Consider the following 14,561-nt stretch of genomic DNA (forward strand, 5'->3'; position numbering starts at 1 on the left):
CACTGCACTTTATCCTGGGTGACAGAGCGAGACTCTGTCAAAAAAAAAAAAAAAGAAAGAAAGAAAAAGAAAGAATGATGATACAGCATAACTGAGGAGATGTGAAGAAAGGTGCCAAGAGAAGATAAAAAATTATTAGGGATAACAGCTGCATCCCTGGAATAAATGTGGTCTCCCAAGAAGAACTGATGTTTGTGTGAAACATCACATAAGTTCTGATGTTTGTGTGAAAACGTACATACCCTCTTAGTCATGCCTTGTCCACGATGTCTTCTTATAGGGTGACCATAAATGTTGCCACAGAACAAAATTCTGTCCATGCTTTATTTGCTTAGAAGTCTTCATTTAAAGTATCTGAGGTCAGGTGCGGTGGCTCACATCTGTAAGACCAGCACTTTGGGAGGCTGAGGCGGGTGGATTGCTTGAGCCCAGGAGCTTGAGAACAGTCTGGGCAACATGGCAAAACTCTGTCTCTACGAAAAATACAAAAATTAGCTGGATGTGGTGGCGTGTGCCTGTCATCTCAGCTACTTGGGAGGCTGAAGCGGGAGAATTAATTGAGCCTGAGAGGTCAAGGCTGCGGTGAACAGTGGTCTTGCCACTGTGCTCCAGCCTGAGTGACAGAAGAAAACCCTCTCTCAAATAAAAATAAATAAATATTAAAAATCTGAGCCTGGGCAACATAGTGAGATCCTGTCTCTAAAAAAGAAAAAAAATTAGCCAGGCATGTTGGCGTGGGTCTCTAGTTCTAGCTACTCAGAAGGCTGAAGCGGGAGGATCACTCAAGCTCAGGAGCCCAAGTTACAGTGATTTATGATCTCACCTGCGAATAGCCACTGCACTCTGGCCTGGGCAATACAGCAAGACCCCATCTCTAAAAAACGTATATATATATATTTAAAAACTACACAAAAAGATAAAAAGGAAAGCTCTCGTAAGGAGTTGACAGTGGCTGTTGGGATGGGATTCTTTTCAGTCCTAGAAACCATCCCTGTTTCTCCTAAGCCTTCACTTCCTTACTCTACTCACCTCCCTGGCCCCATTCTCCGCTCAGTCCCTTCAACATCTTTCCTGACTCTTGCTTCTCTGATCTCCTTGACTTTGTCCCACACCCAGCCCTGCTGATTCCCGTGACCAGCAGCCTTTTCCACCCGGCACCTCTGCTGTGGCGCTTTCCTGGACAGAATTGTGCTGTGTGTAGGTGGTGACTCCTCTGCTGTCGTTTTCTTGTCCTCACTGTCTCTCCAATTCTCCAAACTTCACAGCTCCCCTGAGGTCTCCCACCGTGCCGCCTCTGCTTGCATTGAGTGTCACAGAAAGAAAGAAACATTGGCCGAGCAGCAGTGGCTCACGCCTCTAATCCCAGCACTTTGGGAGGCCGAGGTGGGCAAATCACAAGGTCAGGAGTTTGAGATCATCCTGGCTAACATGGTGAAACCCCATCTCTACTAAAAATATAACAACAACAACAACAAAATTAGCCGGGTGTGGTGGCGGGCTCCTGTAATCCCAGGTAGTCAGGAGGCTGAGGCTTGAATGGTGGGGGAGGGAGGGGCGAAGGCTGCAGTGAGCCAAGATTGCACCACTGAACTCCAGCCTGGGCAACAGAGCGAGACTCCGTCTCGAAATTAAAAAAAAAAAGAAGAAGGAAGGAAGGGAAAAAGTAAAAATAAAAAATAAAAAAAAAAACAGGGCCAGCGGCTATCAGTCCTGCAGCACCTGCATCTCCTAATCTCTTCCCTGTAGTCCTACAGTCTCACGTCGAAAGCGTCCCACATTCTCTCCAATGCTGACCTCACCACCCCAAACTCTCCTGCCACCAGCAGGCACTAAATCCTAGGACTCTGCTCTCCTTCACGAACTTTCTTTGCCAGCTATCTTCTTTCCTGCCTTCAATATTTTCCTTCCTCCCTTTGACCCACTTACAATTTCTTTCTTTTTTTTTTTTTTTTTAAATGGGGTTTCACCATGATGGCCAGGCTAGTCTTGAACTCCTGATCTCAGGTGACCCATCCACCTCGGCCTCCCAGAGTGCTAGGATTACAGGCATGAGCCACCACGCCAGGCCCGACCCACTTACAATTTCTAATCTTCCCCCACTTCAAATATAAAAACAACTTCCTTGGCCTTCCCTTCCTTCTCAGGCTGCTGTGCTGGTTCTGTCCTTTCGATTGCGCCTAAAGTGTCTTGAAAAAGGAGCTGCACTTGCTTCTTGTGCACCATTCACTCCACACAGCCTCAATCTGCGTCCACCCGCTTGACCACACTTGGTCTCAGTTACAGGATCAATGTGGGAGAACCACCCGGGTGTGCATCCAGCCGTCTCCCTCGCTAGATGTACAGCCTTGGACAAGTCATCTCCCTCTCTGCACCCCAGCCTGCCTCCTGATGGGAAAAATGGGGATAATACTTTTGCTCCTTAATAAACATAAATGACATAATAACAGAATGGTAATTTGATTAGATTCCGGTAAGGTTAATACATAAGAGGAGGTGCAAAGAGAGTGAACTAGTAATAGACAAAGGAAGAGAAGAGGATTCATTCCATCTCTCTGGAATGCCCTTGTCTCCCATCTGATACCCAGTAGGTCCCAGTGAGTCATCTTAACCCAGCTGACAATCAGCTTCTTGCTCAGATCTCTCCTGACTGTCCCCATCCACTGGTGCGAATGGTCTCTTTATTCCTGGTACTTTGGCAATTTAACCATAGTACCTCTCACGTGGTGCTGCACTTGCTCTGTCTTGCTATCATGAGCATGTCCCATGTACCCCACATCCCTGTGACATCTCACAGGCCAAGGGTCTGTTTTACTTGTATATTAGTGTGCTAGAGTGGCCACCACAAAGGACCACAGGCTGGGTGGCAGAAATTAATTTTCTAACGGTTCTGGAGGCTGCAGATCTGAGATCAAGGTGTTGGCAGGGCTTTTCTCCCGTGGCCTCTCTCCTTGGCTGCAGATGGCCATCTTCTCCCTGTGTCTTCACATCATCTTTCCTTTATGTTTATCTGTGTCCTAATCTCTTCTTCTTATAAGCACACAACTAGATGGGATTATGCTGCACCTGTATGACCTTGTTTCCACTTAACTATCTTTCTGCTTTTTTTTAAAGCTGGAGTCTGGCTCTGTTGCCCAGGCTGGAGTGCAGTGGTGCAATGTTGGCTCACTGCAACCTCTGCCTCCCGGGTTCAAGTGATTCTCCTGCTTCAACCTCCTAAGTAGCTGAGATTACAAGTGCCAGCCACCATGCCAGCTAATTTTTGTATTTTTAGTAGAAATGGGGTTTCCCCGTGTTGGCCAGGGTGGTCTTGAACTCCTGACCTCAGGTAATCTGCCTGCCTCAGCCTCCCAAAGTGCTAAGATTACAGGCATGAGCCATTGCACCCGGCCTCACGTAACTATTTTTTTAAAGGCTCTTTTTTTCCAAATACAGTCACATTCTGATGTACTAGGAGGTTAGGACTTTAGCAGAGGAATTTGGTGGGCGTGTTGTCACAGTTCAGCTCACAACACTTATTTTTGATAGCACACAGTATGTAACATGGTGCCAGCCACATTTGCGTCCTTCATTAATTAAACAACCTGGGAAGAAACCAGGGAAGGGGAAACAAGTCAGGAAGTAGAGGAAACTGATCCCTAAAATCTGTTTCCCATATGATCTTGGGGAAATGGTAGAGAAAGCAAGAGAGTTTATTCGTCACCTCTAATGTTTTCCTTTCAATAACACATCGTCATACCAAAGGATTATTTCATTAGACTTGGGTTTCATTCTTCTTGCAAAATGATACCCCTGGGAAGGATGACATAATAAAAAGACAAAATGGAGCAAGGCAGATTCTGCTTTTGTTGCTCACAACTATGAAGCCTTCATGGCCTGGCACATAGTCAGTACATGTTAGCGATTGTTGTGAAGACAAAGACGCTTATCTTGTTCACTGCTGTACTCTCTGGCCTCATACAGTACTTAACAAAAAGTAGAAGCTCGACATATTTGTTAAATAAATGGATATTGCCTCTGAGTTTCTCGTTCCTCATCTCTGAAAAGAACTAATATTTACTGAGCACTTACTATGTGTGAGGCCTCGGGCTACCTGTTTAGATGGATTATTTTGTTTAATCCTCGTAGCAATCGTGTGAGGTAAGTACTCTTTTTATTCCCAGTTTTCAGATGCAGAAAGTGAGGCAATGAGAGTGAAGTAACTGATCAAGTTCACACAGTTAACAAGCAGTGAGCTCTGACTTTGTTGTACTCAAATTTGAAGTACTAAATAATATTTATATTGCCTCCTTCATTTCTATAAAGAGGGTAAAAATTTCCACCTCACAGCCTCATTGAGAGGAATTAATGGGAATTGGTAAAGTGCCTAATATATAGTAGGAGCTCAATAAATATCAAACTCTCCGCTTCACTCCGCACAGCTTTCGTTACTGTGGAGACAGTGCTGTGGGATCCGTCCTCTAACCAAAAACTCTTCCTAAATCCTCTATTAACCCAAACACCCTGCAGCTGCTGCCCCATTTTTCCTGCTTCCTTTCATAGTGAAATTACTCCGTATTAAAGAGATGTCTGTATTTCCTTTCCTCATCTCCCATTTGGTCTTGATTCCACAAAAATGAGACTTCCCCTTCTCCTCCTCTCTTCTGAAACTGCTCTTAGCAGGATAACCAAACACACCCAACAAGTTCACTACAACCGCTCTTTCCTGCTTCTTTTTTTTTTTTTTTTTCAGCCTTGTAGCATCATTCAACAGAGATAATCACTGTCTCTTTCTTAAAGCTTCTTCTCAAAGCTCCCTAATTTTGTTTTGTTTCCCTGGCTGCTTCTTTGTCTCCTTTGCTGGTTCTGTCACCTCCATTCTAAGTCTAAATGTTGAAGGATCCCAGGCCTGAACATTTTTTTTTTTTTTTTTTTTTGAGATGGGTTTTTGCTCTGTCTCCCAATCTGGAAGGTAGTGGCATCATCTTGGCTCATTGCAGCCTTAAACTCCTGGGCTCAAGCTCTCCTCCTGCCTCAGCCTCCCTAGTAGTTGGGACCACAGGTGTGCATCACAACACCCAGCTAATTATTTTTTATTTTTTGTAGAGACAGCATCTCACTATGTTGCCCAAGCTGGTCTCCAGCTCTTGGCTTCAAGCAATCCTCTTGCCTCAGCCTCCCAAAGTGCTGGGATTACAGGTGTGAGCCACTGCACCTGGCCTCAACTCTTTTATCTATATTCTCTGGCTAAGAAATCACATCCAGACCCATGACTTAAATGCCATCTGTATGTGGATGGTTCAAAAATGTCTGTGTTCAGTCCTCATTTCTCCCTGGAGCTTCAGATTCATGTATTCAGCTTCCCATATGACACTACCACTTGCAATTGTAGTGGGCCTCTCAAACATCACATAAAATACAATGGATTCAGCATTCCGTTCCTTTTTCAACCCGGACCTCTTACGTTCTTCCCCACTCATGCAGGGGCTCCATCTTCCACACAGTTGTTTAGAACAAAGATCCAGGAGTCACCTGTAAGTCTTTCCCCCTTATTCTACATTTGTTCCATCAGTGAGTCCTGTTGAAGGGATTACTGCCAAAACATACCTCAAATCCATCCATCTCAAATCTTCTCATTGGCATTAAAATAAAATTCAGAGGCTAGCATTGTGGATCATGCCTGTAATCCCAGCACTTTGGGAGGCCGATGAGAGCGGATCACACGGTCACGAGTTTGACCATTCTGGCCAACATGGTGAAACCCATCTATACTAAAAACATAAAAAAATTAGCTGGGCATGGTGGTGTGCACCTGTAGTCCCAGCTATTTGGGAGGCTGAGGCAGGAGAATTGCTTGAATCCGGGAGGCAGACGTTGCAGTGAGCTGAGATCATGCCTCCGTACTCCAGCCTGGCACAGACCAAGACTCTGTCTCAAAAAAAAAAAAAAAAACCACGGCCGGGCGCGGTGGCTCACGCCTGTAATCCCAGCACTTTGGGAGGTCTAGGCGGGTGGATCACAAGGTCAAGAGATCGAGACCATCCTGGTCAACATGGTGAAACCCCGTCTCTACTAAAAATACAAAAAATTAGCTGGGCATGGTGGCGCGTGCCTGTAATCCCAGCTACTCAGGAGGCTGAGGCAGGAGAATTGCCTGAACCCAGGAGGCGGAGGTTGCGGTGAGCCGAGATCGCGGCATTGCACTCCAGCCTGGGTAACAAGAGCGAAACTCCGTCTCAAACAACAACAACAACAACAACAACAACCAAAAAAAAAAAAAAAAAAAAAAAAAACTCAGAGTTTTGGGCAGATTTACAGGCTTCCCCAGGGTCTAGCCCCCTCTCACTAGGGCCTCCACCATGGTTGAAATCCCCCTCATTCATGGTGCTTCAGGCACATCTTCTCTGTTACTTGAACATGTGCTGACCTATTTCTGTCTAAAGGCCTTTGCACTTGCTATTTTTTCCTGCCTGGATTTTTTCCCCCCGGTTACATGGCTGGCTCATTTTTATCATTTAGGTCTTAACTAAAATGTCATCTTAGAGAAGAATTCCATAATCACATTGGTCTAAGTAGCTTTTTTTTTTTTTGAGACAGAGGATCACTCTATCACCCAGGCTGGAGGGCAATGGCGCAGTCTCAGCTCACTGTAACCTCTGCCTCCCAGGTTCAACTGATTGCCCTGCCTCAGCCTCCTGAGTAGCTGGGACTATAGGTGAGTGCCACCACACCCGGTTAATTTTTGTATTTTTGGTAGAGACGGGATTTCACTATGTTAGCCAGGCTGGTATCGAGCTCCTGACCTCGTGATCTGCCCTCCTTGGCCTCCCAAAGTGCTGGTATTATAGGCGTGAGCCACCGCACTGGTCCTAAAGTAGCTTCTGACCCACAACGGTACAACTTTTTAGTGGTTAGTAAAGTGTTTGGTTGCAAATAAGAACAAATCTAACAAATGCCTAATGGATAGAGCTTTATTTTTCTCACACAGAGGATAATGTCCAGGGTGGTTAGGTGAAGGCTCTGCAGGGTTCAGTGATGACAGCAGGGACTCAGGCTCCTTCTTGCTTTCTACTCTGTGGTAGTCATTAACATCATGACATTCTTCTGTGTGATGATCACTCTGGGATTGCAAGATAGCTGCCGTGCCTCTGGGCATTGTCTTCCTTTCAAACAAGGAGAAGGGAGAACTTAAAGGATCAAAGTCTTTTCTTATGTGGTTCTGCATTTTATGGAGCAGGAAAGTTCTCCTCAGGGTATTTTGTTTGGAGTCATGGATTTGTGTCACACTGCTACTCCCTTAGCAGGGAGGGAGGTTGGGGAATAATAAATAAGACATGTAGTAAATATGGGAAGTATTTTCATTACGGAATTTCCAAATACAAAGCACAGTGTCATACTGCTTTGGTGCCTGTGTGACAAGAGGTTACACAAGGCGAGAAGAAGGTGTTCTTTCCCTTTCTTCATGACTTGTAGCCATGGCCGTGAGGCACAGAGGGCTTCAGAGATCACAGAACCTGCTGAGTTTGTTGAGGTCTCCAGTGAGGTGGCCACATCTTCAGCAACTTGTTCCCGAGCACCCCGAAAACATCTCCAAGAATGCTCAGAAGCAAGCAGGAGAGACCTGGAGGGCATGGAGGTCCTACAACAGTGGGTAGGGAGAGCTTGAGATGTTGGTTTCATTATTTATAAAAGGAACCCATTTTAAACATCAGCCCTACATCCCCATCTCAGCCTAATGAAGCCCATAGAAAATGGGCTCATACATTTGTTGAACAAATATTTATTGCCTGGCACTGTGCTAGATGCTGAAGGTAGAGCAAGGAACAAAATAGATAAAGTGCTTACTTCCATAGAACTTAGATTATACAGGGAGAGTCTCTATCTGTTTGGGCTGCTATAACAAAAGACCATAACATAGATAACTCATAAACAATAGAAATTTATTTTTCACAGTTCTGAGGCTGAGAAATTCAAAATCAAAGTGCTGGCAGATTCAGCATCTGGTGAGGACCCTCCTTCCTGGTTCATCGACACTGTCTTTTCTGTATCCTCACATGGCAGAAGGGGTGAGGGTCTCAGTCTCTTGGGGTCTTTTTTACAATGGCACTAAATCAATTCATGAGGGCTCCACCTTCATGACCTGATCACCTCTTAAAGGCCCCACCTCCTCATACCATTATACTTGGGGTTTAGGATTTTAACCAGTGAATTTTGGGAAGACACAACATTCAACCCACAGCAAAAAGAGACACAAAATTAACAGACTTTGACAATAAAATTTCTGGAAGGACTAAAAATTGGATATAAAAAGAAAAGTTCATTGAGAATATTTCGTCAAGAGTCAATAGAGAAATTTGGGGAGTGTCACTCTTAGGAGGAAGATACCAACTATTTTCCATCTGCACTTAGATGACTGCAAGAGATAACCAGCATCTCTATAAGCCACACCAGACCTTCCAAGGCCAACCCTCTTTGTCCCCTCACTGCACACCTAGAGCCTCATGGCCTTTGCCAAACATGTGACCTGGCATTGTGATTTATGAGTGTGTTGTCTCTGTGGCGGGACTGTGAGCTCTGCAGCACCTCGTGTAATGACAAGCCCATTGCAGGGGCTCCAGAAATATCTGGTGACTGTCACTCTGGTGACAGAGTGAATGAGTGGAGTCACGTTGCAACAGGTGAGGTTTAGGTCAGACGTAAATGCTTCTTGTCAGGCGCATGAAATGCTAAAACAGCTGTGAGGGGGAGGTTGTGGTTCACACCATGTCAGACTTCAGCTCAGGGAGGATTAGCCCGTTGGCTGCAGCAGGGTTGCTGGGAGTGGGTCATTCTCAGCCACTGCACAGACTGGAGGGTCATTAGGTCAGTCCAGCTCACTGTCCAAAGAGGGCCTGTGCAAATACACAGGGTTTTAGAAGCCTAGCAATAGCGGGTGTCATGATGCATGGGACTCTGATGAATCTTGGGCCAAATCCTGAAAACCACTTACTACCTTGACCAGAAAAAGAAAAATGGTGTGTGATCAGTTCAAGTTCTGCAAAATGTGTGGAATTTTCATGAATGGCTCTCATTTTACCCAGGCCATTCCCATCTTAAAATGTAATATATGTCTTGCAATCATCCCTTCAAGGCAGGTAAAACCCTGATGGCTATGCAGAGGCTGTTTGATATCTCTGGGGACTATGGATGCAAGGGAATGAGAAATGAAGCACACCGTTTATTTGGCAGCCTTGAAAAAGAAGAGTTTTTTTGTTTTTTGTTTTTTTTTTTTTCTTAAAGAAGTGTTACAGCGCTTTTAGAATTTGTCTAGCTGTTTTTGCTGGAAAGCTCCATTGAAAAAAATTAAAAAGAAAGAAAGCGGACTAAGGCTGGTCGCGGTGGCTCACCCCTATAATCCCAGTACTTTGGGAGGCCATGGTGGTCAGATCACGAGGTCAGGAGTTTGAGAACAGCCTGGCCAACATGGTGAAACCCCATCTCTACTAAAGATACAAAAAATTAGCCAGGTGTGGTGGTGTGTACCTGTAATCCCAGCTACTCAGGAGGCTGAGGCAGGAGAATCGCTTGAACTCAGAAGGTAAAAGTTGCGGTGAGATGAGATCATGCCATTGCACGGCAGCTTGGGTGACAGGGCAAAAAAAGAAAGGGAGGACTAAATAATGAGAGCACACCTTGGCCATTGTTTGTCTACTTTGACAAAGAGCATGGTAGAAATGCATTGTATATTATGACCCAGCCCACAGTAAAGATGCATCACCTACCTACCTACCTGAACTAAGTATTTCATAAAAAATACTTACCTTCATGATGTGCAATGTACTCTAATGTTTTCTACTATACTCTTTTTCTCATTTTTAGAAACACTGGTCATTGCCTATTACATTGAGTGGGCAGTGGCTGTCAATTTGCAATACACTGCCCCAGGTGACTTTAGGACGATTCACTGATATGGTTAGTTGGGATTGAAATGGCATTCTGTAATGTGGGTTGCTGGAACATCTCAGCGCTTCAGTCTGTGCAGAGAATGTTGATGTTTGTTTTTGTATTGCTCCAGGCAGGTTTAGGAGACTGTTAACCCCACGCCCAAGCCATCCTGGGTGAAAGGTCAAGAGTCTGCGTGAGCAGAGTCACCTCCTGCAGGTTCCTCAGCCTCAAGGAGTCTTCCCCATCTCCACCCACAAAATAGAAATCTGTCAAAATCTCATTGATTTAATACATTTCTAATTTATTTAGGGGTTATTACAAATTCTTGTCTCAGAATGCAAATTTAGTCAAGTAATCATTTTGAGTTCCTACACAGAAAATGTCCAGATTTTCCCCCTGTACCCTAAAATGCTAATTGAGGTTGGGGCATTGGGAAAATGAAACTCCTCCCAACCCCCACCACTACTCTTACCTCCCTCTTTCAGGCAAAAGCTGAATTCAAAGAATTTGTAGTGGCAATTTCTTTGGGTTAGAGAGTGAACATTTGGCCTCAAACTAGCAGGAAGAAGCCCAGTGCACCCCCATGTAAAAAGGGCAGGGCTAATAATGTAAAAAAATTCTTTTACCAGTAACATTAAGCTGAGAAAAAGGAATGTTTTGAGAATTAGATATCAGTGTTTGTGTTGTCAAGGCAGAGATGCCCTTAAGATCCATGATGAGGAAACAAGAGGTCTGGATCTCTTTTGGTGAGAAGCTTAAACCCGAATGGAAGGATTCATCCTCACCTTTGCTCTGGGACCAGGTCAGGCAGGAACTCTTTTTGTTCAACAGCGTATACTTCGTCATGAGGGTCCGGCCTAGTCTGCCTACTTAAAAAGCAAACGTGGGACAAATGACAGAGAAAGGTTGGAATCAATACCTTCCTGGGAGGCCTGTACCTTGCTGCTTTCTCTTTATGTGGCATGAGGGCAGGTGACAGGAGCCAGAAGGTCTACGTTATCCTCCAACACTGTGATTCTCCTCCCAGATGGTGCCAGCTCCCCAGCATCAGGCTTCATGTGTGCACTTGCCAGGTCATGTGGTGGTCGGGGTGGCCAGGGCAAGGGGCAATGTGTGCCTAATCTCTTTCTTTCCAGGCTCTGGTGTAGGCTCTGACGTGGAATCCCCTGAAATCCTCCAGTTAGAGGTGCAGAGATTGAACAGAGAAAAACGTAGCCCTGCCAGGCGCAGTGGCTCATGCCTGTTATTCCGGAACTTTGGGAGGCCAAGGTGGGCAGATCACCTGAGGTCAGGAGTTTGAGACCAGCCTTACCAACGTGGTGAAATCCCGTCTCTACTAACAATACAAAAATTAGCCGGGTGTGGTGGTGTGTGCCTCTAATCCCAGCTCTTCAGGAGGCTGAGGCAGGGGAATTGTTTGAACCTGGGAGGTGGAGGTGGCAGTGAGCCGAGATCACAACCACTGCACTCTAGCCTGGGTGACAGAGTGAGATTCCATCTCAAAAAAGAAAAAAACCCAGGGGGAAAGACTCAGCCCTTTGATAGCACCAGGGCTCAGCAAAGGCACCCCTTGAGGAAGGAAGATGGAGTGTAGTAACACCTGCATTATAATAAGGCTTTGGTGAGATCTGCTCTTAGTTGTACAGTGATTTGGCTGATTTTTACTTCCAATCTGGTATAATTATCTTTACACATCCAGTCATCTACTGCCTTAAAGATAGAAAAACTCCTGGGTTTCTTAAATAGAATTTCCAGTCTTGAAGTTTTTTGTTTTTGTTTTTTCCCTCTGAAATGCTGGCTGTGCTTTCGGGAAATTAGACCTTATTTAAAGCCCCAACATGTCTAGTTCTTTATGTTAAAGAACACATGATGTTTGGAACATATGTAGGAGCTTGGCTGAGATTTATATCTGTTCGTATCTATAAGATCAATGCCAGCTGCCTGGAGCATAGCTCCTACGGGCCCAGGCCATGCTTTCCGCTTGTGAACTGTATGAGGGTCAGCAATGGTACACAATACAATATATGTGAACTATTGAATAGACGAACCGATCTTGCTGGTGGGGTAGAGTCACTGTGACTCAGAAGAGGCTTATTACTGCTAGGACTTATGTAATTACAAGGAATCTAAAATGAAACAGTTACACATTGTTAAGAGTAAAACCAACTATATCTTCTCAACGAGAGATTATAGTAAATGGGTGGCCCTATTTTCTGAAAGATTTACAAGATTATGAATAGGCATAAGGCCTATAAGAGGTCTAACAGTATATTTATTTATTTATTTTTTTGAGACGGAGTTTCGCTCTTGTTTCCCAGGCTGGAGTGCAATGGCACGATCTCGGCTCACCACAACCTCCGCCTCCTGGGTTCAGGCAATTCTCCTGCCTCACTTCCCCGAGTAGCTGGGATTACAGGCATGTGCCACCATGCCCAGCTAATTTTTTGTATGTTTAGTAGAGATGGGGTTTCACCATGTTAACCAGGATGGTCTCGATCTCTCGACCTCATTATCCACCTGCCTTGGCCTCCCAAAGTGCTGGGATTACAGGTGTGAACCACTGCACCTGGCAGTATATTTATTTTATAAAGAATTTCAAGGCCAAAACTGTTAATAAAGTTAAAATGAAATAATTTCCATGACTATAAATTGCCTTTTTCTTTTTCTTTTTCTTTTAGATGGAGTCTTGCTCTGTCTCCCAGACTGGAGTGCAGTGGTACAATCTGGGCTCACTGCAACCTCTGCCTCCTCGGTGCAAGTGATTCTCCTGCCTCAGTCCTGAGTAGGTAGGACTAAAGACGCCTATCATCATGTCCAGTTAATTTTTGTATTTTTCGTAGGGTTTCACCATGTTGTCCAGGCTGGTCCTGAACTCCTGACCTCAGGTGATCCACTCACCTTGCCCTCCCAAAGTGCTGGGATTACAGGCATGAGCCACTGTGCCTGGCCTGGATTGCCCTTTTTTTTTTTTTTTTTTTTTTAAAAAAACCATCAACAGTAGCAACAACAACAACATTTTTTCTCTAGCAATCCCTCAAAGACTCATGAGTATTTTTAAAAAATGTTTTAAAACTACATTTAACAGATGAGGAAACTAAAATAGGAAGAATTTAGAATTCAAGATTGTTACTTTCCATTTTTGAATAGTTTTCAAAACATTTTCTCTTAGGTGATCTCATAACATTGTCATAACAATCCTATAAGATGGTGCTATTAGGATTAGTTCTCTTGAGGTAGAAAAAGACTAGGAGAAGCTGAAAGCTTGAAGCTCCATACTGCCTTGCCTCTGTTCCCAAAGACATGTGCTGAAACCAAGTCGAAGTCTTTTGCTCCTCAGCCCCGGGGCATGACCAGGACCCAGGCTGGACTGGTTGGAGGGCTCCCAGTGACAGAGCAGAGGCAGCAATGTGGTCAGTAGGCTCCAAGCTTTACTTGCCTGCCACCAAGCTTTACTTAATTCTCAGCCTTCTGTTTTTCTGCCCTGGGTCCAAGGAGAGGCTGGTTCAAGAAAATATGAGATAAATAAAGGAGAGGAAAAGAAGATTCTTTCTAAGTCTATAGCAGGCCTGGCTTATTTTTTTACTTAATCAGAGCAGCATAGCTCCTAGGCTACAGTAGCCCAGGACCTATCCTTAGTTACTGGCCATGAGGGATTTGCAATTCAAAGAGATTATAATTCTTTAGAGGGTAAGACCATACTCCTTACCACTTGGCTCAGAAACAAGTCTTCGATTCATTAATCTCAGCCCTCATTCTCCTTAGGGAATAGGGGAGCAGGGATAAAGGAAGAATATAAGATAGACTTGCTCCCCTTATAGGCTAAATCTCATTTGTGTATTATAACTGAAAATACTAAGATTCAGAAGGTCAAGTGGCTTGTCCCAAGACATGCAGCTGAGCACAATAGGCTGCAAACTTGTTCCTCTCACTCCAAGCCCAATACAATAATGGCACCCATCCTAGCCTTCTGTTTGACCTACAGAATTGCACTGCCTGCTCTACCACTCCCCATTTCCTGCCGAGTCAGGACACATGGAATAGATTGTACACACTGGGCCATTGCCACTAAAGAGCTGTGAAACAGAATGGAGGGAATACATGTGAGTATAGTTCCTTATGTGCAGAGGAATGAAAGGATCTATTTTATTTTATTTTATTTTTGAGCTGGAGTTTCACTCTTGTTACCCAGGCTGGAGTGCAATGGCACGATCTCAGCTCACCGCAACCTCCGCCTCCTGGGTTCAAGAAATTCTCCTGCCTCAGCCTCCTGAGTAGCTGGGACTACAGGCTCGCAACACCATGCCCAGCTAATTTTTTTTGTATTTTTAGTAGAGACGGGTTTTCACCTTGTTGACCAGGATGGTCTCGATCTCTTGACCTCGTGATCCACCCGCCTCAGCCTCCCAAAGTGCTGGGATTACAGGCGTGAGCCACCGCGCCCAGCTGAAAGGACCTAATAGATGAAGAAAGATTTGAAGGAGCTAAGTAGGTGGAACTGAGTTGCTTGATGACTTTGAGGGATATGACATCAGGCTGTACACATTTGAAGGACAGAAATTCCTGGAAAGATGAACTATTTAGCATGGAATATGGGATATAATGAATGAATGAGCAATATGAAGTTAAAACATAAACTGGATAATGAAAAAATAATTAATGGA

At 44.6% G+C, this 14,561-nt stretch overlaps 1 protein-coding gene and 1 pseudogene across 2 annotated transcripts in view; both read left to right on the forward strand.

Moving 5' to 3' along the window:
• The window catches only part of MRPS28 (mitochondrial ribosomal protein S28), a 240,982-nt gene extending 226,421 nt beyond the window's left edge, over positions 1–14,561 (forward strand). For both annotated transcript variants that reach the window (XR_013527928.1, XR_013527927.1), the window contains one exon: positions 12,579–14,561. The gene's annotated coding sequence lies outside the window, so the exon portion shown is untranslated. The remainder of the gene's footprint in view (positions 1–12,578) is intronic.
• On the forward strand, positions 9,256–9,309 carry LOC118148691 (U7 small nuclear RNA; annotated as a pseudogene).

The sequence above is a fragment of the Callithrix jacchus genome, chromosome 16 (genome assembly GCF_049354715.1).
Source record: "Callithrix jacchus isolate 240 chromosome 16, calJac240_pri, whole genome shotgun sequence".
Lineage (NCBI taxonomy): Eukaryota > Metazoa > Chordata > Mammalia > Primates > Cebidae > Callithrix > Callithrix jacchus.